Raw genomic sequence first — 25,745 nt, forward strand, 5'->3', positions numbered from 1 at the left:
GTTCAGAAACATAAGGTTATAATGACTAAAGACACTTTGTGCTATCAATTTTCTCTTCTCTTACACAAGAACAAGTGACCTATGATATTTTTTCTCTTTGCCTGCCCTGTATGAATTGCAGCAGATAATCTGTACAGAAGTAATGCCACTACCCATAATTTAATGCTAATGAGGCAAACATTTGAGAGCCAGGGATGACTCCAATTTTGCAGCATGGCTACAAAAGGAATTATCGGTTCAGTTATTGACATCTTGGTCTACTACTATGAGACTTTAAAGGATCTCATGTGTCATGATACTCTTAAGGCTTTTGGTAACAATACAATTCCAATGAAAAAACTGTTTTCTATCAATGGAGATTTAGGGAGTTATGTATGGCTTCCCTGTTTTCTTATTTTGGCATTGCTCTAAATTTAAATGTTTATACTTTAATTATATCTACTTATGTAAAGTATATAATATATTAGTTGATTTAGGTGAGTATAGACTATGAAATTATCTATAATGTTATAAAAACTGTGTGATGTTCCATGTAGATATTTACTTTTGTAATCAGGTATACCTATTGACTACCCATATTTATAGAAAATGTATAGATTTAATACATTATTGTAGCTATTTTATTCTTTTAGCTTCTTATTTTTATTAGTCTAATGATGCTTTAAAGGCATGATACCAATCCACTTTCTGATATTTATGTGCAACATTTAGTGCAACTCTTCATGTATTAATACATTCACTTCAGCACAAAATTAGGAAATCTAAACTTTCAGTTAAGTGTTATTTTTTTCTAATTTCCTGGTAGAATTTTTGATGCTTGATTTATATCCTCCATTAAAGTAATATTTTACTTATTCTAAATATATATATTAGTGCTCCTTAAACCAGATACACTTAGTTATTATATTACTACCTTTCAAATGTCTCTTTAAGCCATTTGTTTATTTGCGTAACTTCAGATACCGTCATGACTCAAGAGAGCCAGAGTTCATATTAGCATTACTTATTAAAATAGTAAATTAAAAACCTGCACACAGTTTTCTTCTTCTACAATCACTGTTAGTAATGCTATCCTATAGATCAAACTCTCAATAGCCACCAGATCTTCCCAGAATAGTTCGTTATAAACTGTGCTTTCCAAAGTAGGATGTAGAAAACTTAGCTGTCATTATTGAATCATGGAGATAATGAAAATCTTACAGAGCAAGTTTGACACTGTGAAAAGTTAAAGTAAGAAAGGCTGTGGATAATTTTATTAGTCCTCATCTTTGTAAGGTATATCATTATGAGTTTTGACATATTTTAAAATTGCAAAAATATTCTAGGACAGACTGTATAACTACTGCATGCATAAATAGAAGACAGTGATTCTAAACTAAAACCTGTATAATTTCAAGGAAAAATATGTTCATTTCAAAAATTTCTGCAAGTTGTGGAGGAATATTTATGTTTTCAGAGGAATCAAGAATGGCATGTGTCTGTTTAGAGAAATGGTTGATATTTTTAAGATGAAAAAATATTTAAAGGATCCTTCTGTTTTCTAATTTGGAATCCCAACAGAGAACAGCATCATTAGCTGCTGATTTGAAAATGTGTTAAGCCAACCAGTAAATAGGAAAATCTGACAGTGTCCTGTTTAGTATATAAAAATGGTAGTAATAATCTCTTGTTAATAGTTTGGTATTTTTTAAAAGTGTATTGATGCATAAATTGATGACCTTAATAATCAATAGCAAAAATCAAGTCAGGATTATAAATAGGGTAGCCTTCATAGTTTATTATGTAAGGCAAGATTTTTAGTGTTATACATTTGTAGAATATCTAAGTTTCTACTTATCGAATATATCTTGAAAGAGTTTAACTGTACACAAGGTATATGGGAGTTAAAAATATCAACGTATAATTCTTATCTTCAAGGTTCTTATTACACAGATTGGGAGACATGACAATATAAATGTTAGTAATGATGCAAAAAATAATAAAGCAATCATATGTATATATTTTAAATATGACAATCAAAAATTAGATGTGAAAAGTCTACATATATAGGATTAATCGCTAAGTGAGTTGTGCAGATACTATTTGGTACAGCAGTTCAGAGAGGTATGTAAAATAATTTCAAGCAAAAAATGTTAGAGAAGGCCACAACCAAATATAATTTGACTTAAGTAGGATTTAACCTGAATGAAAGCACTGGTGAAACAATGTAGATAAATATATGGAGTTGGGAATGAGCAATGACAGTTGGCAGGTATTGAGCCCATTTGACTAGGAAACATATGTACAACTAGAAGACAGGGAATAAAAAATAATTTGAACCTTGATAAATTTAAATTCTGGCTCCATAGATTGAGCTTTGTTCTCTATATTCATATTCCACGGAGATGGATTCTTAAAATCCATCATGGCTGGGGGGGGTGTGGGGAGTGCCTGGGTGGCTCAGTCAGCTGAGTGTCCAACTTCAGCTCAGGTCATGATCTCACAGTCCGTGAGTTCAAGCCCTGCATCAGGCTTTGTGCTGACAGCTCAGAGCCTGGAGCCTGCTTCGGATTCTGTGTCTCCTTCTTTCTGCCCCTCCCCTGCTGATGCTCTGTCTCTCTTTGTCTCAAAAATAAATAAAAACATTTAAAAATAAAAATAAAAAAATTTAAAAGATGCATGGGGACTACTTCCAAGAGCAAAAGAGAAATCAGATGGCAGTGGGACTGAAGCACCATCTCCCTTGCTTCAACCCATTCTCTGTACCATTTCAATGAGTTTTGCGTAAGAAACTGAAAGCTAAGGAACAAACAACAATAACTTGAAAATCAATTATGTAGATAATAGAGAGTCAGGGAAATTTTAAAAGGATGGATATGTTATGAGAAATTTCTAGGATGCACTTGGCAGAAAAAGACTCAAAATAGTTCAATAACAGATTTATTTAATCATATTAAGATGGAGAGGGATAGACTTAGGTTAGGTAGTCTACAGGAATATGGCAGATTATCTGGCTGCTATGAGTCCCAAAGACTGAATCTTACTGGGTTTGCTTTTGACACTGTTGGACCAGTCATATAGCTGGAAGATGGAGTGCTCTTGAGACCTTGGCATCTAAAACTGCAATGAGGGAGGCTGAAGTATCATAATTCCCATCCCAATTAGAACTACACAGAAAGGAGTTCATTATATGAAGAGATTCAAAGCAAATAAATGTATCCAATACAGAGGAAAATGTATATATACATATACATATTGTGTATATACATATATATACATATACATATGTATACATATGTGTATATGTGTGTGTGTGTGTATATATACATATATATACACATATATATATGAACAGCATTAAACAACCATGTGATCCCATGTGTGATTTTCCGAAGGTGATGCCTGGGTACAGGTGGACACAGGTTATTACAGCAGCTCAGGAAAGAGTATAGACCTGAAGTAGTTGTGACAGGCTATGGAATAGAAAGGCATGTGTGCCATAAGAAAAATAAACATATTCTTTCTTCTTTTATCCACTTGTATCATGTCATGAATCCACCTCAACAATTTGAAAAATATCTGTTAGATTTTCTCTTAAGAGATTAGGATAGTCTATACAGATTATCTGCTGATTTTCAGGACCCATTTACTCATTTGTCCTGAATGTCCAAACAATTCAACCAATTTTATTATCAAATTTTATCTTTCTTTTTCATTTTTTTTTTGCTTCTTTCTTTCTTTCTTTCTTTCTTTCTTTCTTTCTTTCTTTCTTTCTTTCTTTCTTTCTTTGAGGGAGGGAGAGAATGACATGTTTGTGGGCACAAGCGGGGGAGGGGCAAAGGGAGAGAGAGAGAAAAACTTAAGCAGGCTCTATCTCAGCTCAGAGCCCACAGGGGGCTCTCTCTATCTCATGACCATGAGATCATGACTTCAGCTGAAATCAAGAGTCAGACATTCAACCTCCTGAGGGATACAGGCACCCCTGTTGTTATCCATTACTAATTTGCTGTTTACCTCAAATCCTCCATTGAGGATCAATTCACATCTTCATTTCTCCTTTCTCTGATCTCTCCCGAAGTACTACTTCTTAAAGATGCCTTCCTTAGTTGCTTACTCTAAAATCTCACTATTTCTGGGGCACGTCGGTGGCTCAGTCAGTTGAGCTTTGACTTTGGTTCATGTCATGATCTTGCGGCTCCTTGAGTTCAAGTCCCGTGTTGGGCTCTGTGCTGACAGCTAGAGCCTGGAGCCTGTTTTGGATTGTGTGTCTCCCTCTGTCTCTCGCTGCCCCTTCCTCACTTGTGCTCTCTCTCTCTCTCTCTCTGCCCCCAAAATAAATAAATAAACTAGAAAAAATTTAAAAATAAAAAAATAAAATCTCACTATTCTCACTATTCCTAACATTTCCTCTCTTCCATAATCTGATTTTATTGTTAGCACTAATTACTATCTAACATAGTGTACAGCATTTTATATATAAATGTGAAAAAAATGTATGTATTCCTAAAGTATATAATGTATTTCATATAAAATGAATATATATTTTATATATATATTTTTTTCCTTAGGTATATAACGTATTCCTAAGGCATACATTTCCCTCTGGAATGTAAACTGAATGAGGGCAGAATTTTTTAATTCTATTCACTATTATATTCCCAGTACTTAGAACATTTATTATCACATAGTAGGCATGCAAAAACTATTTGATAAATAAATAACCTGTAACTGATTATTTGATTTTATAGCATCTTTTGAAATGTACATTGTTTTCATTCTAAAATAATTAATTTAATTATTTGGTTAACCCCCACTAAATACTATACACTTTAAAAACTGTTGGATATACAGAAATTATAATAAAACACACACAAAAACAAACAAACAAACAAAAAAAGAACTATGGTCCTTACAGTTTAACTATGGTCATGGATCTTACAGCCTAAGGAGAATGCAGACATTAAGCAAATTTTCAAACAAATGTGACTGTAAAATATTATAAATTCTAGGATAAAATATATAGCCTTTAATTAATGATAAAAGAAGGTTTCTGTAAGAAACTGGCTTTTTAGTTGGGGCATAAAAAAAAGCTAAGAGTTAGGCAAGCAATGGAGGAGTTAGGCAGGCAGGGCCAATTGTAAACTGAAGGATTAGTCACACACAGGAAAACTTTAGTCTATGGGGGAACTAAAAGTCAATATACCTACAGCTTATAGTGAGGGAAGGACTGGAGAATGATGAATTATGCTTGGAAAATGTTAAAGATACTAACATTCAAATACAGTTGTCAGTGATTGTCAGCCATAACAAACCCAATATTTCCTTTCCTTAACAGATGATTTGTAATGTCCTTTTATTATCTGAAGATTAATTCAATCATTATATAACCTACCTATCCTCATAATTTCAAAATTAATTCAATATATCAGTAATATTCTTCTTGAATTATAAAAGAAAAAAGGAGAGTAACATGTAGTAAAATATATTTAAATCTGTGTGTACATTTATAATCTGTGTATGCTGGAACCTAACTCCACTAGAAGGCATACTGAAATAATTAGTAGCTGGCATCTGTGTGTAGAGTCACCATGAACTGTCAAATTTACAAATCAGATAAACACAGGTTATTTTTGTTGTGGCTCAGATATCACATGATGTTATTTCAATGACAATTGAAAATAACTTTTGGTAAATTTCCATACAAAGGAAAGTATACTTTTCCACAAATTGCACTGCAATTTCACTCCCAGAATTTTCGTATAAATTACACCATGCAAAAATAATTTGTGTTCATTTGTATTGTGCAGGTTAGGTTCTAAGCTCAAATAGATACAGATATACTTTTCCACAAACATGAGTCTTCTTTGATTCACTCATAAGTCACACAGAAAGAGGGGAAATTCTTAAATTTGGGGGGTGTCCCACAAGTAACAAGTGGTCTGGCATCTCTGTGTGATGCACAAAGTACCAATGGGGGGCAAAGTACCATCATTTTAAGTATCGGTAAAACTCTTCAAATAATTTCCAAAATACTTCAAATGAGATAGAGCTAGCTGGGAAGAGATGCACTGATGTTTGGGTCACTTTTTTTTTTTCTTTTTTTTTTTTAGGTAGAAATACTTAAGTTCCAACCCATCACGAAATTGAATAATTCAAAAGTGCATTCTGAAAGCCTAATAGGATTGAGACAGTAGGAAAGTATGCTAGGAGAATAATCTTCAAAGACACTGACTGCTCTAATATTACTAGAACAAATGCCATAATGTTCTGCTTCCGAAAACCACACCATTTATATCTCTAGCATATGTTCAGGATGCCTTTTAATTTCTGGTTTTTGTTTCATTAGTTACAAAACATAGGAACACAAGAGTTGGAGCCAGATTTGTATCTTTGGAGTCTTATATCAATAGGAAATATCATAATACAACACCGAACAAAAACAAATAGCTTTGTTGGCTAAAATGTACCTGTGAGAACTACAAGTGAGACATTTCTGCCCTTTTCCCTTCCATTCACTGCACTCCTCATCTTTACTAACTTGGAGGCAAAGATTAGATAATGACCCCGGTGTGAAAAGACAAAGGGCGGGAAGCATTTAAGGACTGAATCCAAAAGATATTTCTCATATCTCCTGGTTCTCTGATTATTACTTCAAACTGGTGAATGAGCTTTGTGATCTGCCTTCGACCTCCAAGAGCCAACCAAATAAAGCAAAAGAACAAGAAAATAGCTTATATACTGAGTGAATTCATTTATTTCTTGCCTTAGGCTAAACGTTCTAAAGAAGTACTCTGTTTCCCTCCTCTAATTTGGTAGGGGTATGATGTTTTACATTAGAGACTTTTTTTTGTAACGGTGTCTAATTCCAGGTAATTTTTACCCACCATCTCACTACCCATCTCCCACTCCATGTAAAATAAAGAAACATTGAGTGAGTAGTGACACGGTATAATCGTTACAAATATCGACTATACAAATGTCTTTTGTATTGAGATGAAATTCACATTACAATTAACTATTTTAAAGTGTATAATTCAGTGGCATTTAGTCCATTCACGATGTTGTGCAACCACCACCTCTCTCTGGTTTTAAAACTTTGCATAGCCCCAGACCACCCTGTACACTTTAATTACTAACCATTTCCTTTTTCTTCCATTCCCTGGCAACCAATAATCTTTCTATCTCTATAGACTTATTCAGGATATTTCATATAAAAGGAATCATGTAATCTTTTATGTCTGACTTCTTTCACTTAGCACAATGTGTTCAAAGTCATAGAAGTTTTGTGGCATGTATTAGCACATTTCTTTTTTATGGCTCAATAATATTCATATATATATGTTCATCTTCCAATGAACATGTGTGTGTTTCCACCTTTTGGCTGTTATGAATAATGAAACTCTTGTACAAGTTTGTGTGGACATATGTTTTCATTTATCTAGTTGCAGAATGGCTGGGTCTCATGGTAGTTCTATGTTTAACTTTTTGAGGAATAGACCAATAGTTTTCCACAGTGGCTATATGAGTTAACATTCTTACTAGTAATGTAGGAGAATTCCTTTTTCTCTACATCATTGTTAACACTTGTTATTTTCTGGCCTTTTTGATTATAGTCATTCTAAAGGGGATGGAGTTATATCTATACGGCTTTGATTTACATTTCCTTAACGCTCAACGAGGTTGAATATCTTTTAATATGCTTATTAGCCATGTGTAGATCATCTCTGGAGATAAATTTATTCAACTTTATTGCCCATTTTTTAATTGGGTTGTTTATTTTTGTTGTAAGAGTTCCTTATATAATCTAGATATTAAAACTTTATCATATAGTATTTGCAAAGATTTTTTTCCATTTGTAAGTTGAATATTCATTTTCTTGATAATGTCGCTAGATGCACTAAGGATTTTAATATTTGGGAAATCCAGTTTATCTGTTTTTATTTTGGTGTTTGTACTTCTGGTGTCAAATATACGAATCCATTGCAAAATCTGAGGTTATAAAGATTTACCCTTATGTTTCCTTCTAATAATGTAGTTTTAGCTCTTCTATTTGAGTTGTTGATTCATATTCAGTTATTTTTATTATGGAGTGAGGTACAGATCCAGAATCATTTCTTCAGAATATGGGTATCCAGTTGTCCCAGCAACAGTACTTGAAGAGACTATTCTTTTCCATTCAGTGCTCTTGACATCCTTGCTGAAAATCAATTAGCCATAGGTGTTTGGATTTATTTCTATACTTCCAAATATATTCCATTCGCCTAAATATCACATTGTTTTGATACTATAGCATTATAGTAAGCTTTTAAACTTAATATGAGTCCTTTAATTTTGTTCTTCATTTGCCATATTGTTTTAGCTATTAAGGGCCCTTTGCAATTCCAATATGAATTTAGGGATTGGCTTTTCTGTATCTGGAAGAAAAAGGACGTTGAAATTTTGATAGAAATTACATTGAATCTGTAGAATGGTTTGAGATTTTGTCATCTTAACAAAATTAGGCCTTCTGATCCATGGGGAATATTTCCATTTAACTACATCTTCTTTAATTTTGTTCAGCAATATTTTATTCCCACATTTGGTTAAATTTATTTATAGATATTTTATCCTTTCTAATGCTATTATAAATGAAACTTGAGTAAATCTTAACTTACTTTAATTCTTCTTCGTTATTGTGTAGAAAAACAACTGATTTGTGTGTGTTCTTATACTCTACAACTTTGCTGAATTTGTTTATTAGTGCTAGTATTTTGTGGACTTTTCTGGAATTTCTTTATATAAAATCTTGTTATCTGAAAATAGACATAGTTGTCCTTCTTCCCTTACAAATTGAATGCCTTTTATTTCTTTTTCTTGTCTAATTGTTCTGGATAGAACTTCCAGTATAGTATTGAATATCAGTGACAAAAGTGGAAATCCTTTTCTTGTTCTTGATCTTAGAGTAAAAGCTTTTAATCTTTCATCAAGTATGATGTTAGGTGTAGGTTTTTCAAAATGCCCTTTACCATGTTAAGGAAGTTCTCTTCCATTCCTAGTTTGCTGACTGTTTTAATCATAAAGAGTATTAAATTTTGTCATTGCTTATCTGCATCTATAAGGATGGTTATTTTCTTTTTCTTTATTGTATTAATGTGTATCACACTGATTTTCCTTATGTTGAACCATCCTTACATTCCTGGGATAAAAACCACTTGGTCATGGTAGTGTGGAGTGGCATCCAGTTTGCAAATATTTTGTTGAGGATTTTAATGTCTATATTATTAAAACGTATTGGTCTATAGTTTTCTTGCAGTATCTTTTTCTGGCTTTGCTTTCAGGATACTGGTGGCGTCCTAAAAGAGGTATTATTTTTTCTCTTCTATCTTTTGGGAGGAGTTTGAATACAAATGATGCTAATTCTTCTTTAAACGTTATAAAATTCACCAGTGAAGACATCCTGTATAGGGCTTTTCTTTGCTAAAAGTTTTTTGATTACCGATTTAGTCTCTTGTTACAGATCTTTGGACATTTTTTTTTCTTGAATATTTTATTTTTTCTTGACTCAGTTTCAATAAGTGTTTTTATTTGTTCATTTCATCTAGTTTATTTAATTTGTTGGCATACAATTCTTTTTAGTATTATAAGCATTTTAATTTTTGTGAGATCAATAGTAATACCTCCACTTTCATTTCTGATTTTAGATATTTGCCTCTTGCCTATTTTTCTTAGTCTATCTAAAATTCTGTCAATTTTGTTAATATTTTAAAGAACTGAATTTTGGTTTTGATAGATTTCTCTATTTTTCTTTCCTCTACTTCATTTATCTCTGTTCTAATACTTATTATTTTCTTCCATCTGCTAACTGTGGGATTAGCTTTTCTTTGTCTTGTTCCTTTATATGTAATGTTAGATACATGATCTGGGATATTTTATTTTTTAACATAGGCATTTACTAATATATATTTCTCTCTGAATACTGCTTTTGCTGAATCCCATAAGTTTTAGTATATTCTCTTTTCATTTTGATTAAATTCAAAGTATTTTCTAATTTCCCTTGTGATTTATTTCTTTCCCCATTGGTTATTTAAAAGTACATTGCTTGGGCGCCTGGGTGGCTCAGTTGCTTAAGCATCCAACTTCCGCTCAAGTTATGATCTTGCAGTTCATGAGTTCGAGCCCCACATCAGGCTCTGTGCTGACAACTCAGAGTCTGGACCCTGCTTTGGATTCTGTGTCTCCCACTGTCTCTGCCTCTCCTCACTCATGTTCTCTCAAAAATAAATAAATATTTTAAAACATTTTAAGTGCATTGTTTAATTTCCATAATTTATGAGTTTTTAAGTTCTTCTTTTGTTAATTTCTAGTGTCATTCCATCATAAGCAAAGAATATATTTTATATGATTCCAATCTTGCTAAATTTATAGCGGTTCTTTTGTGGCCTAAATATGGTCTATCCTGGAGAATGTCCCATGTGCACTTAAGAGCAGGTTTTCTGCTGTTGTTACATGAAGTATTATTTATATGTCTGTTAGGCTCAATTGTTTTATAGTATTGTTCTAATATTCTACTTCCTTATTGACCATCTGTCTAGTTGTTCTATTTATTATTTCTAATACAGTAACAAAGACTCCACCTTTTGAGTTATAATTGATGTATTATTATAAGTCAATTGTGGACATATTATTATATGTCAATTGTGTAAGTTTAAGGTGTATTCAACCATTATTTTAGAACTTTCTACTTTTCCCTTCAATTCTACCAATGTTTGCTTTATACATTTTGGTGCTTTGTTGTTTACTTTTATATGTTTATAATTGTTGTATCTTCTTTATAAACTGACCTATTATTGATGTATAATATCTTTCTTTGAATCTTGTAATAATTTTTTACTTAAAATAGATTTCCTCAGATATTAGTATAGCTACCTCAGCAACCTTTTGTTTACTATTTGCATGGACTCTCTTTTTATATCCAGACACTTTCAACCTATTTGGGGTTTTGGGTCTAAAGTGAATCCCTTGGAAGAAGTCTATAGTTGGGTTATTTTTTTTTAATCCACTTTGTCAATCTGTCTTTAATTGGAGAGTTAATTCATTTACATTTTTTTTTTTTTAAATTTTTTTTTTTTTTTTTTAACGTTTATTTATTTTTGAGACAGAGAGAGACACAGCATGAACGGGGGAGGGGCAGAGAGAGAGAGGGAGACACAGAATCGGAAGCAAGCTCCAGGCTCCGAGCCATCAGCCCAGAGCCCGACGCGGGGCTCGAACTCGCGGACCGCGAGATCGTGACCTGAGCTGAAGTCGGACGCTTAACCGACTGAGCCACTCAGGCGCCCCTAATTCATTTACATTTAAAGTGTTTACTGATAATGTGAAATTACTTCTGGTGTTTTGCTGTTTGTTTTCTATATGTTTCTGAATTCCTCCAATCCTTTCTACTTTTGTTTTTTATTGTTTCTAGTATAATATTTTGATTTCCTTCTCTGTAATTTTTAGTTATATTTTCAGTGGTTACCATGAAGATTAAGTTAATATGCTAAATTTATTCTAATCTAATTTGAATCAATTTTAATTTAGCTTCAATAGCCTGCATTAACACCATCCTCCCCATTTCTTTATGTTCATTATTACAAATTATATCTTTATGTATTATGTCTTAGTCTTTTAAGGAGATATATCAAAATACCATATTATTAACAGAAAATTATTACTCATGGTTCTTGAAGATGGAAGTTCCAGATCAGGGTGACAAAATGTTTGGATTCTGATAAAGGTCCTTCTGATTCAGACTGCTGACTTCTTACTATATCCTCACATGGTGGAAGAAACTAGGGAGCTGTATGGGATCTTTTTAAAAAAAGTTTTTTTTAATTTACATCCAAATTAGTTAGCATATAGTGCAACAATGATTTTAGGGGTAGATTCCTTGATGCCCCTTACCCATTTAACCCATCCCCCTCCCACAATCCTTCCAGTAACCTTCTGTTTGTTTTCCATATTTAAGAGTCTCTTATGTTTTGTCCCCCTCCCTATTTTTATATTATTTTTGCTTCCCTTCCCTTATGTTCATCTGTTTTATCTCTTAAAATCCTCATATGAGTGAAGTCATATGATATTTGTCTTTCTCTGACTGACTAATTTCACTTAGCATAATACCCTCCAGTTCCATCCATATAGTTGCAAATGGCAAGATTTCATTCTTTTTGATTGCCAAGTCTTTTTTATAAGAACACTAATCCCATTCCTAAGAGCTCCACCCTCAGGATTTAAGCACCTTCCAAAAACTCAACTTCTTAATGTGCCTGTGTGGTTACCTTTACTAGAGACCTATATATTTTTGAATGGCTTCAAGTTACTATCTAGTGTCTTGAAGGACTCTCTTTATCATTTATTGTAGGGTTAATCTACTATAGTTGAACCCCCTTAGCTTTTCTTCATCTGGGGATGCCTTAACTTCTTCATTTCTAAAGGACAGCTTTGCTGGATACAGAATTCATTTTGGTTGACAAGTGTTTGTTTTGGCATTTTAAATGTATTATCCTACTGCCTTCCGGTCAACCTGGTTTCCAATGAGAAATCAGCTGCTAATTTTACTGAACATTTCTTGTACATTATACATTGTTTTTCTTTTAGGGCTTTCAAGATTTTCTCTTTGTCTGTTGTTTTCCACAGTTTGATTATAAGACATCTCAGTTTGGATCTCTTTGAATTTAACTTGCTTTAATTTGTTGAATTTCTTGAATGTGTATGTTTATTTATTTCATTAAATTTGGAAAGTTTCTGGCCATTATTTCTTCAAATAATATTTCTGCTTCTTTCTCATTCTTGTTTCCTTCAGGAATTCCCATAATGCACATGTTGGCATACGTGGTGGCCTCTGATAGATTCCTTAGAATTTCTTCATTTAAAATTTCTTTTTCCTGCTCCCCAGAATGGGTAATATCAATTGTTCTATCTTCAATTAAACTGATTCTCCCCAGAATGGGTAATATCAATTGTTCTATCTTCAATTAAACTGATTCTTCTGTTTGTTCAAATCTGCTGTTGACCCTTCTAGTAAAGTTTCTATTAGGTTATTTTACTTTTCAATTCCAGAATTTCTATACCATTATTTTTTCTAAATTTTATATATTGATATTCATTACCTGTATATGCATCATTCTCCTGGTTGCCTTTAGTTTTTTGTACTTATTTTTATTCAAACCTTTGAACATATTTAAAATAGTCAGTTTAAAGTGTTTTCTAGTGGGGCGCCTGGTGGCTCAGTTGGTTAAGTATCTGGCCTTGATTTTGGCTAAGGTCATGATCTCACAGTTTTGTGAGTTTGAGCCCTGCATTGGGCTCTCTGCCCTTCCCCTGCTCACACTCTCTCTGTGTCTTCCAAAATAAACAACTAAACTTAAAAAAATCCTTAAAAAAATCTTGTCTAGTAAAATTCTAAAATCTACTTATTTCCCCCCTGCCCCCCAAGAATTGTTTCTATTTCCTTCTTTTGGTGTTTTTCTTTTTTCTTGTCTTTCTTTTTTTCATGAATGAGTCATATTGTCCTGTTCATATGCACGCTTTACGTATTTTGTTGTTGATAACTGGATATTTTGAATATTGGTATGTGGTAACTCTATGAAGCAAATCCCCCCACCCCAATGGATTGTTGTTTCTTGTTGAGAGTTGCAGTCATCCATTTGTTTAGCAACTTTTCCAAACTATATTTACAAAGACTATATTCTTGTCACTTGTGGTTCCTGAAATCTCTGTTCCATTCATTATCTCTGTAGTCAGCCAGTGATTGCTTGAATCCAACAAGAAAATGGGTGGGGGTGGGGGTGGAAATTCTGTCTCTTTCAAGTCCTTTCACAGATGTCCCTCAGGAAGCCACTTTTGTTTGTTGGTGTTGAGACAAGGGCCAACATTTGTGCTGGTCTCTGTGACCTGCCAGGCAAACTGAAACATACAAACTTGAATTTTGAGGGATAAGATCTTTATTTTTTATTTTGGCACCAGTAAGCTGCACTGAGAACACAGGCTTCCATCCCTATAGCTGCCTTCTACAAAGACAGGTCGTGGGGTATAGGAGCTGCTACAAGAAATACCAAAACCTATTGAGCCTCTTCATCAAGCCACAGGTATTTGACTAGACTCCAGAGTTATGAAATAGTTGATTCTAATTGTTCTTTACAACACAACTTAGTTTTGGTGGAGGGACCAATTCTTTGAGCTTTCTACTCTGCAATCTTCCTTGACACTACTAAACACTCCTTTGAATCCAGGATTAAGATTTTTTTTTTCTTGAACCAAAGTTGACTTTCAAAAAACTCTTGCTTAACTTAAACTTATACATTCTTTTCTCTTTCATAAGAAATTATATTGCTGAGAATTAAGTGATAATATCCAATCTAAAGTCATTATATCATTATCTACAAAAACCCACCTTTGTAATTATGTACATGTTTAAAGTAATTCTAAATATACACGCTTTCACATCGAGATTGGATCTTCTCTCAGTCACTTCTCTTTTCAATGTTATTTCTTTGGAGTAGAAGATAATTTTACCACATAATACGGTATTCGCTGGTAAAACAAAAGCAAAGTATTTCCATGACTTTCCTCTATTTTAGTGGGATAACTCTTGCCAAAATTCTGCATGTAAAAGGTGCTTACATAGCGGATAAAACCATGGGGGATAAAACACTAAGAAGCCATCCTAACTACTATATGAAGGATTTAAGTTCAAGAGGAAGATTGGTTCCTTGACAGTAAGAGTTATGACATATTAGATAACATTTTATGATGGCTTAAGTGATCCTCTGGAGAAAGGCCATGATTAAATACCTTTGGAATCCCCACGCAGAATTTTTTAAAATGTTTTTTTCTATGAGAACTCTTCTGGTTTTAAAACTCTAATACATATGCAATCAGTTTTAGAAATCTTGGCTCTGCGGATTACTTTTCCAGAGACCAGATGCAAAAGGCATCTGTGCCCAGCTGTTCTATGAGACACGTCTGCTTGTAAGGTGAACCAAAATCTGTAAATGAAAATAGGGATATTCTGAAAGTAAATACTTTAATGGTAGAAAAACCATCAAGATTTCGCTTATGTTCAAAAGATAATTCTTATCTTGTACTTTAAAAAGTTTTGCACATATTAAAGGAAAAAAAGACCAAGAGAAAATGCTGGTAAATATGCTCCTCTAATTTTATATCTAAAACATGTCAAGATAAAGAAATTACTTACTATTTAGGTAAAAATAAGTCTTGAGACAGCTGAATCTAGGATACTCGACATATTTTGTTGTTACCCAGTTTTTAAAAATTTATTTTTTTTTCAATTTTTTAATGTTTATTTATTTTGAGAAGGACAGAGACATAGCACAAATGGGAGGAGCAGAAAGAGAGGGAGACACAGAATCCCAAGCAGAATCTGTCAGCACAGAGCCTGATGTCAGGCTTGAACCCACAAACTACAAGATATGACCTGAGCCAAAGTGGGATGCTTAACCAACTGAGCCACCCAGGCACCCCAATAATTTTATTTTCTAATCAAAGTAAAGTCAATAACTTTTTTTTTGGAAAATGCAAATAATATCTGAAAATAGTAAATAGCACTATAATTCAATCATCTAATTATAATTTATGCTTAGAAGGTCTTTGTTTTCCTAGCCCTATTTTCTTCCAAAATTAAAATCATACCAACAATAGAATTTTATATCCTTTTTTAAAGCCATACTTAGCATTTTCCTTTCTATGTAAACATGTGTATGAATATACCTAAATGTAACATAATTGTTATCTGACTGCATGCCATCATATGAGGATATTATAATCTACTTAAATATTTCCTAATTTTAGATATACCAGGATTACTTAAAAAAACTTTTTTTTTTTACATTTATTTATTTTTGAGAGACAGAGAGAGACAGAGCACAAGTGGGGGAGGGGCAGAGGGAGAAGGAGACACAGAAGGAGAAGCAGGCTCCTGGCTCTGTGCTGACAGCTCAGGGGACTGGAACTCACAAACTGTGAGATCATGACCTGAGCTGAAGTCAGAGATCATGACCTGAGCTTAACCGACCAAGCCACCCAGGTGCCCCTACTAGGATTACTTGTGAGAATTGAAATTACAATGTCAAAGGAAATAGATATATATTTTTGTTAAGTAAATAGCAGTATATTTATTTATTTTTGTTTTTATTTAATTTCTAGTTAGTTAACATGCAGTGTAATATTAGTTTCAGGTGTACATATATTCCCAATTTTAAATAACTAATCAGGTACACGTGGGTTTTCAAAAGTTTTTTCCGCATACATTAAGGAGTTTGTGGGTTTTAAAAATATATATAATTTATTGTTGAGATGTGCATATTAATACATCCCATAATAAACTTTGTATGATGATCACTTTTAATTTTATTATTGTATTCTATATCTTTGTATTCTATTTCAGTTCTTTATGCCTATGTTTATAAGTATTCTTTCTTGTGGTCAATTTTTATAAGGTTTTAGATAAAGAGCAGCCATTTGTATTACATAAAATTATATCTTTTTTCCAAATTTGTATGTGCTTTTAATATTTTATATAACATTGATTTTATTTGTGACAATTTTTAAAAATTTACTCATCATGGGGCACCTGGGAGGCTCCATGGGTTAAGCGTTCGACTTCAGCTCAGGACATGATCTCACCGTTTGTGGGTTTGAGTCCCCCCATCCGGCTCTGTGCTGACAGCTCGGAGCCTAGAGCCTGCTTTGGATTCTGTGTCTCCTGTCTCTTGGCCCCTCTCCTGCTCTTGCTCTGTCTCCCTGTCTCTCAATAAATAAATGTTAAAAAAATTTTTTTTTTTTAAATTTACTCATCAATTCTCTTGGTCTAAGATTCATCTTTTGGAGGGTGGAGGTAAAAGTCAAGATTTAAAAACCTTTTAATGTTTGTCTATTTGTTTACACATGGAAGTGTATTTTTGTCTCTCCTATGGTTATTTCTTTTTTTAATTTTTTTAAAATTTTTATTTATTTTTGAGAGAGAGAGAGTGTAGTGGGCAAGGGGTAGAGAGAGAGGGAGACACAGAATCTGAAGCAGTTTGCATCCGGGCTCAAAGCTGTCAGCAGAGAGCCCGATGTGGGGCTTGAATTCACGAACTGCAAGATCATGACCTGAGCCGAAGTCGGATGCTTAACCGACTGAGACACCTAGGTGCCCCTCTCCTATAGTTATCTCCATCTGTTAATTTTCTAAAAGTATTTTTGTTTTCATAAAATTTTTGCCATTATTTTGTAGTTATATTTATGGTTAAAATTATATTACACTATGATTATTTCCTTTGTTATATACATTGTTGAGCTCTACCAATTTAATTTATTTGATATGAACAGTATTTTAGGTCATTTTGTTAAATTTTAAATTAATCAGTCTATGTATTTGTTTTTGTTTTAAACTTTTTATTTAATTATATTTCACATGTATCTCTTGTAAGACAACTAGTGTTTAGTTTTAAAAGTTATATATGCACATTTGTTTCTTAAAGAAAAATTCAGTGGATTTGTATTATCAAAATCTATCAAGGAGAAGAACTTCTGAAATGGTGGAATAATAATTTCCAAAAATATGCTCCCGTATAAAAACAAAAAAGAACACTGGCAAAAAATTGTCAATCTAAACTTTTTCCTAATGCTAAAAATTAATCAAAGGCTTGTAAAAATTTAAGGAATATTTATTCAAGAATAACATCTGTTTCTTTGTAATAATAAACTTTTCACAGTGTAACCTCCCTATTCTTATCACCCTGGTAATCATGGAACTATAAAAACCAGTATTCTTTTTTTTTTTTTTTTTTTAATTTTTTTTTTTTTTTTTAACGTTTATTTTTGAGACAGAGAGAGACAGAGCATGAAGGGGGTAGGGGCAAAGAGAGAAGGAGACACAGAATCGGAAGCAGGCTCCAGGCTCTGAGCCATCAGCCCAGAGCCCGACGCGGGGCTCGAACTCACGGACCGCGAGATCGTGACCTGAGCTGAAGTCGGACGCTTAACCGACTGCGCCACCCAGGCGCCCCTAAAAACCAGTATTCTAATAGCCTCTGGAGGTCACAGAATGGGGTTGAAGCTCCACAGGTTTCTAATCCCCAGAGAATTGTCACTATTTAACCTCCCTGGAATTTCCCTGGAAAATCCCCATTCACAGGGCAAACCATCAATTGACCTGACCCAGAGAGCACACAGTGAAAAATAAAATTTTAACCCAGATATTTGTTAAATTAATCAGCAACAACTGTATAAAACTGCAGTTGACTGTGACAGTAATACCAGTTGGGGCAAATAAGAATCTGGTAAAAAAAAAAAAAAAAAGACTTTAAAAATAATATCTTGGAATGAGATTTCATTGGGGGGGGGGGCGCAGTTAGAAATTCTCTAGCATATTCCTGGGATCTCTCAGTTTACCTACATGTTCAGAGTTGCTGAGGAAACACATAAGAAGGTATTCCTTTCTAATTTCTAGCTGATCTTGAGGATCCACAAAAGTATGAAATGATTTGTAAATAGAGTTGTAAACTAACTGCCAGAGCATTGAATGCATGCTCCAACAGACATACAGAGTTCCTAAAATGAAGATAGAAGACTTACCGGCTTAAGGAATTGAAGAAATATGTACCCACTCTTTAGCTGATCACTAAGGTAACTATGCACAGAATTCAGTGGCTGCTATTTGGCAAAGAATACAGACCTTACGTAAGTAAGTTAGTTAGTTAGTTAGTGAAAAACAAACAGCAATAAGAATAATCCCTGGGTAACAAGGAGGGGATCCTGATTTCCAGAGTTGGCACATTATATTATTAAGAATGTACAGTTTTCAACAACAACAAAGTATGAGTCCCAGAAACAGGAGAGTATAAACGCACACAGTATATGCATATGCCCAAAAAAGAGGAGCCTATGAAAACAGTCCCTGAGCAACCAAAGATATTATTGCACTTACGACCCAAATATCAATATGTAAATCAGCTATTTTAGTGTTTTCAAATAACTAAAGGAAACCATGTTAAAGAATTCTAGGGAAGTATCAGAATGATGGCTCATCAAATTTTAAAAAATCAATAACTAAGTAGAAAATAATAAAAGAAAAAAAAAGAACCAAATAGAAATTCTATAGCTGAAAAGTATGATAAATGAAATGGAAAATTCACTAGAAGTTTTCAACAGTAGAATTTAGCAGGCACAAGAAAGAACCTATGAACCTGAAGGTATATTAATTGCGATTTTTCAGTTTGAGGGATAGGAAGAATCCAATAGGAAGAATGCAAAGATTGAACAGAGCCTCAGAGTCCTGTGGAATACCATGCAGCATACCAATGCATGCATAATAGGAGTGCCATAACTAGAAGAAAAAGAGGCAGATATAATAACTGAACAAGCAAAGTATAAAAAGAAAATTCCTAAAACTGATTAAAAATATTAACTTCTATATACAAGAAGGTCAATAAACTCTAAGTAGAATAAACTCAGAGACCACACTGAGAGAGGCAAGTTTGTCACAATGGCATGATAGTTGGCTTAAAGAGATGGAGTTGCTACTAGAAAAAGTAGATTGAGCTATTGGTGCTAGGCGACAGGGATAGTGAGCAGAATGCTGCAGTAAGCAATATCCGAATATTATGGAAACAAATAACAGACAGTCATCCAAGGAAGAAACTGAATGACTTACCATGAAGTAAGGCGTATATCTTGACAATTGCTTAGATCCAAGGAGATAGAGAAACATGCAATATTTAGAAATCTATGAGACAGGCAGATGACATGATAAGGGAGTTCTCTTAAAAGGAAGGGCCCTACCTATTTGTTCTATGGAATGTAGGGTATCTTTCTGTAAGTATGTATGGAGGAGGAATGAAGAGGACAGTAGAGGGGAATTGGATCTCCAGAAAAAGGAGAACATTTATAGTATAATCCCTGAAATAACCAAATTGAAGAAACAAGCAAAAAGAATAATGATACTGTGCTAAGACTCCAAATAAAAATTTTCAAACTGTAATCTTTGGCCCTGATACTAAAGTCTAGGTCTTAAATATTCAGTGGGTTTGAGTCTGTTTGTCAGGGTCAAGTGTCTCTCTTTCTTCTCAAAGAAGAAAAAATAAAATACTCTGAATTTTGTGTATAAACCAATACTAGATTTTTCTAGGTTGTTTCTAATTCAGTGCTAGTTCCTATATTTTCACAGTAGATCTGAAACCTACTGATAATTCAAAAACATGCCAATTAGTTTTAATAAGTAGTTAAGTCATTCCCTACTTTTTAACACACCTAATAATTGCATGATGTTTTTAAACCTTAAAAAACGTATATTCAAATATACAATTTAAATTCTTCTATATTCTGGTTAAGACACAGAATCTTATAATGTTAATAATAGTAAAAAAAAAATAGTAATAAATTTAAAGAATTCTGTGTGTTATGTATTTGGGTTACTTCATGTTGGGTGCATAAATATTTACAATTGTTACCTCTTCTTGTTGGATTGCTCCTTTTATGATTATATAATTCCCTTCTTTGTCTCTGTTTACAGTCTTCCTTTTAAAGGCTATTTTCGTCCAATTTAAGTACTGCTTGCTACTCTGGTTTTCTTTTGGCATCGATTTGAATGATAAATGTTTCTCCATCCCCTGAAGGTGTCCTCCAGTCTGAAATAAATCTTTTGGAGGCTGAATACAGATGGGTTTTGTCTTCTTATCTACTTTGTCTCTCTATGTCTTTTGATTGGAGCATTTTGTCCATTTACATTCATGATAGATATATATTTATTGCCATTTTGTTACTTGTTTTGTGGTTGTTTCTCTAGATTTTTCTCTGATCCTTTCCTCTCTTGCTCTCTTTTGTGGTTTGTTGGCGTTCTTTAGTAATATACTTGGATTCTCTCTCTTTTTTTTAACATTTATTTATTTTGAAGACAGAGAGCACAGTGGGAGGGGCAGAAAGAGAGGGAGACAGAATCCGAAGTAGGCTCTGCCCTGTTAGTGCAAAGCCTGATGTGGGGTTCAAATCCATGTACCATGAGATCATGACCTGAACTGAAGTCAGATGCTCAACCAACTGAGCCACCCAGGCACCCCTGGATTCCTTTCTCTTTATTCTTTGCATGTCTATTACTGGTTTTTGATTTGTGGTTCTCATTAGGTTTGTATATAACATCTTCTGCATATAGCAGTCTATTAAGCTGATGGTCACTTAAGTTTAAACTCATTCTTTTCTCCTCTTCTCTACCACCTCCCCCCATTTTAGGTATATAGTGTTATAGTTTACATCCTTTTATTTTATGAAAGAAATAATCTTACAATTGTCTATTCTACCCAAAACAATCTCCAGATTTAATTCAATCCCTATCAAAATACCAAAAGAAATTTTCACAGAACTAGAAAAAACAATCCGAAAATTTATATGGTAACACAAAAGATCTCAAATAATCAAAGCAATCTTGAAGAAGAAAAACAAAACTGGAGTTATCACAATTACAGACTTCAAGTTATACTACAAAGCAGTAGTGATTAGAACAGTATGGTACTGTCATAAAAATAGACACATAGATCAATGGAATAGAATAGAAAACCCAGAAATAAACCCACAATTATATGGTCGAGTAATCCCACAAAAAATGAATGAATGTACAATGGGGAAAAGACAGTCTCTTCAACAGTGTTCAGAAAACTGGTCAGTCACATGCAAAAGAATGAAGCTGTATCACTTTCTTTTACCATATAGGAAAAAAAAAAAACAACCTCAAAATGAATTAAAGACCTAAAGGTGAGACCTGAAACCAAAAAAAAATCATTGAAGAAAACACAGGCAGTAATCTAATATCCACTGTCGCAACATTCATCTAGATATGTCTCTGAGGAATGGGGAAAAAAACAAAAATAATCTATTAGGAATACATCAAAATAAAAAGTTTCTACCCAGTGAAGGAAACAATCAACAAAATTAAAAGGCAACCTACAGAATGGGAAAAGATATTTGCAAATGATATATCTGATGACGGTTAGTATCTAAAATACATAAAAAAACTAGTGCAACTCTACCCAAACAACAAATAATCCAATTTAAAAATGGATAGAAGACATAAAGAGATGTTTCTTCAAAGAAGACATCCAGATGGGCAACATATACATAAAAAGATGCTTAATATCACTTATCATCAGGGAAATGCAAGTCAAAACTACAATGAAATATCACCTCACATGTATCAGAATGTCTAAAATCAAAAACACAAGAAACAACAGGTGTTCACAGGAATGTGGAGAAAAAGGAGCCCTCTTGCACTATTGGTGGGAATAGATATTGGTACAGCCATTGTGGAAAACAGTATGGAAGCTCCTCAAAAAAAATAATAAAACAACCCTATGATTCAGGAATTGCACTATTGGGTATTTACCAAAAAGTTGCACAACACTAATTCAAAGCAATAGATGCACTCATATGTTTACTGCAACATTATTTACAATAGCCAAACTTTGGAAGCAGCCCAAGTGTCTATTGATAGATGAATGGAAAAAGAAGGTGTGATATATATGGAATGGAATATTATTCAGCCATAAAAAGAATGAAATCTTGCCATTTGCAATAGCATGGGTGGAGCTAGAAAGTACAATGCTAAGCAAAATAAGTCAGTCAGAGAAAGATAAATACCATATAATTTCAGTCATATGTGGAATTTGAGAAACAAAACAAATAAGCAAAGGAAAAGAGAGGTAGAGAGAGGGAAAGAGAGAGAGAGAGGGAGAGTGAGAAACCAGAAATAGATTCTTTACTATAGAGAACAAACTGATGGTTACAAGAGGGGAGGTAGGTGGAAGGGAAGGGGGAAATAAGGGATGGGGATGAAAGAGTACACTTATTATGATGAAACAAAAAATGAAATGATAAAAATATTAAAGAATTCTCTTCTTTGATTCATTTGTCAATATTTATTGTTTATTATTCATTTCTTATTTTTTGGTAAATTTGAAAAAAGAAAAAAAGTAGAGTGATGGCTAATTAACCCTAATCCTGATAACTGGGAATTTTGAAAAATGTATATATATATATATATATATATATATATATATATATATATATATGTGTGTGTGTGTGTGTGTGTGTGTGTGTGTGTGTGTATGTGTGTATATATACATATATGTATATATACATGTATATAAATATTTTTTTTCTGGAAAAAACCATTAAGTATAGTAGTATCTAAATAAAAGAGCATAATCAATCTTTTGGGGGGGGTGATTAAGTCATTTAGAAAAGTCCAGTTTTCTGACCTTCAGTTTTCTTATCTGTGAAAGAGGAATTTGGACCAACTTTAATAATTTTCAACTTGGGAGCGGTCTGTTCCATAGGAACATCTGGACATAAGGAGGTCATATTTTTGTTTCATTGTTTGTTGTAGTTTTCTCCATGACTGGTGAGATATTTTGGGCATTTCATAAGACCACCAGGAGTGCTAAACATTTGTTATGTTAAAGGTGGCTCTGCCCATCAAATAATTTCACATTGTCTGTCGATTTCTTGTAGCTTTATAAAGCCTTAGTTTCCTAACCCATAAAAAAGGGAATATAATAATGACCTAGACAAAATGCCAAGAACGCTGTATTAAAAAACACTGAACTGAGTGCCTTTGAAGTCCTTTTCAATTTCATTGTTCATGGATCTGTGAATACAATACTTTATAGTTATTTAATCTTTAAAAGTATGGTTGTTCCATTTTTAACCCATATTCCCAATATCCTCTGCTCAGCAAAGCTTGTATCAGAGTAAATGATCTATGATTTAGAGCTTTTCTGTATCTTTTCCAATGTTTTGCTCTCAGTGACTAATATTTAAGAAATTTTTGAGTTACTGAATGAAAATTGACTAATGATTTACTTTTTTAGCATATATTTCTAGTAGAATAAAATGGTATTTCACTTAAAAATTCAGACTTTCCCTCAGTCCTATGACCTTTCTCAAAACTAGTTATATTATACTATTTTGTAAAAACTTCATGTTAGCTCAAATTTGCTTTTGATTTTGCTAGTTTGCTATTTTCTCTTTTCATTTTTGTCATTTCTGAGATCAATAAAAATACTACTTAAAAATATCAAGCTTTGTGTTAGTAAACACTGAATTTAAAGGTGTAAGTGATTTAGGGCTTGAATATATATCTCAGTAGCTTATAATTTCATCAAAAAATCCCTTGAGTTAAAATTTTCTTCTTTTCTTCTAAGCCTAAAGGTAAATATTTTGAGAAGTTTGGCCAAAATCAATTTAGAAGGTTTTCTTTTTTTTTTTTTTTTTTTTTTTTTATTTATTTATTTTTGGGACAGAGAGAGACAGAGCATGAACGGGGGAGGGGCAGAGAGAGAGGGAGACACAGAATCGGAAACAGGCTCCAGGCTCCGAGCCATCAGCCCAGAGCCTGACGCGGGGCTCGAACTCACGACCGCGAGATCGTGACCTGGCTGAAGTCGGACGCTTAACCGACTGCGCCACCCAGGCGCCCTAGAAGGTTTTCTTTTTATTGTACTTACATGAGAATGAAAAAAAAGTTAATTTTCTCACTCTGACAAAAATCCCTCTAGCATCTGTTTGCACTCACATTACTCAAGAGAAGTTAGTTATAAACCTGAAACTTGATAGGACTGGAGCTTTTAGTGTGGAAAAAAAAATCAAAACAAATTTGTAAAATTTTTTCAAGTTTTTTGGAAGTTATAATGGTTTATACTTATAAGTTTGTGAAATGTATTACAGATTTTTGTTCAACTTCTCTAGTGAATAGCATTGCAGATTAGTGGGCTGAATATAGAATTAACGTTAGAAATTCTCAAATCTAACTTTGATCTTTGCTGTCAACTTCCTTTAGCTTTGCTTTCTCAATCTCTATTCCTTAAAAAAAGGGGAGAAAATAATAGTTGTTAGTTTGGTACCCTGAGCTGTTGTGAAATGTGAGTAGCTATTTGATCAATAATTTTCTGAGGATATATATATATATATATATATATATATATATATATATATATATGAGTTTACTGAGTCTCATTTAGAAGTTATATTTAAAACACATTAAGATAATGAACTAGAATCCATAGAAGGGGATTACTTTCAATTCAGCTACCCTTTACATGCAGTCTGCATGGTCCCCTGGGAATAAAATCTTCATCCTATTATTCCATAAAATTGATCACAGTGATTTCTTTTTTTATTTTTTAATATTTAATTAATTTTGAGAGAGAGAGAGACAGAGCAGGAGTGGGAGAGGGGCAGAGAGAGAAAGAGACACAGAATCTGAAATAGGCTCCAGTTCTGAGCTGTCAGCACAAAGCCTGATGCGGGGCTTGAACCCACGAACTGCAAGATCATGACCTGAGCCGAGGTTGGCCACTTAACCAATTGAGCCACGCAGGTGTCCCAATTACAGTGTTTTCTGACTCTGATCCAATTCCAATCCCTTTTGACATAATTTACTTGGCTCTTACTAGTAAGGGCCAATATAAGGAAGGAGTTTTTGCCACTGAAATTTTTAATCTTTTCTCGATAGCAAAAACCGAAGTCAAAACCCTTTCAATAATTCCTGCCTAGTGACCTAATGCTAGAATTTAGACTTCTGAGTTTTCAGTTTCACTGTTAGTATACTTAATTTGCTAACTATAGTATCATAAACATAGAGTTGTGAATAAAGTTTTCTCCACCATCTAATTTATTCAGTAGAATTGATAATCTTGAGAGTAGTCCTTCTGTTTTGGCTCCCAATACACATTAAGGTTTTAGATCAAATGAGGACA

This window comes from Panthera onca, chromosome B4 (assembly GCF_046562875.1).
Source record: "Panthera onca isolate mPanOnc1 chromosome B4, mPanOnc1 haplotype 2, whole genome shotgun sequence".
Lineage (NCBI taxonomy): Eukaryota > Metazoa > Chordata > Mammalia > Carnivora > Felidae > Panthera > Panthera onca.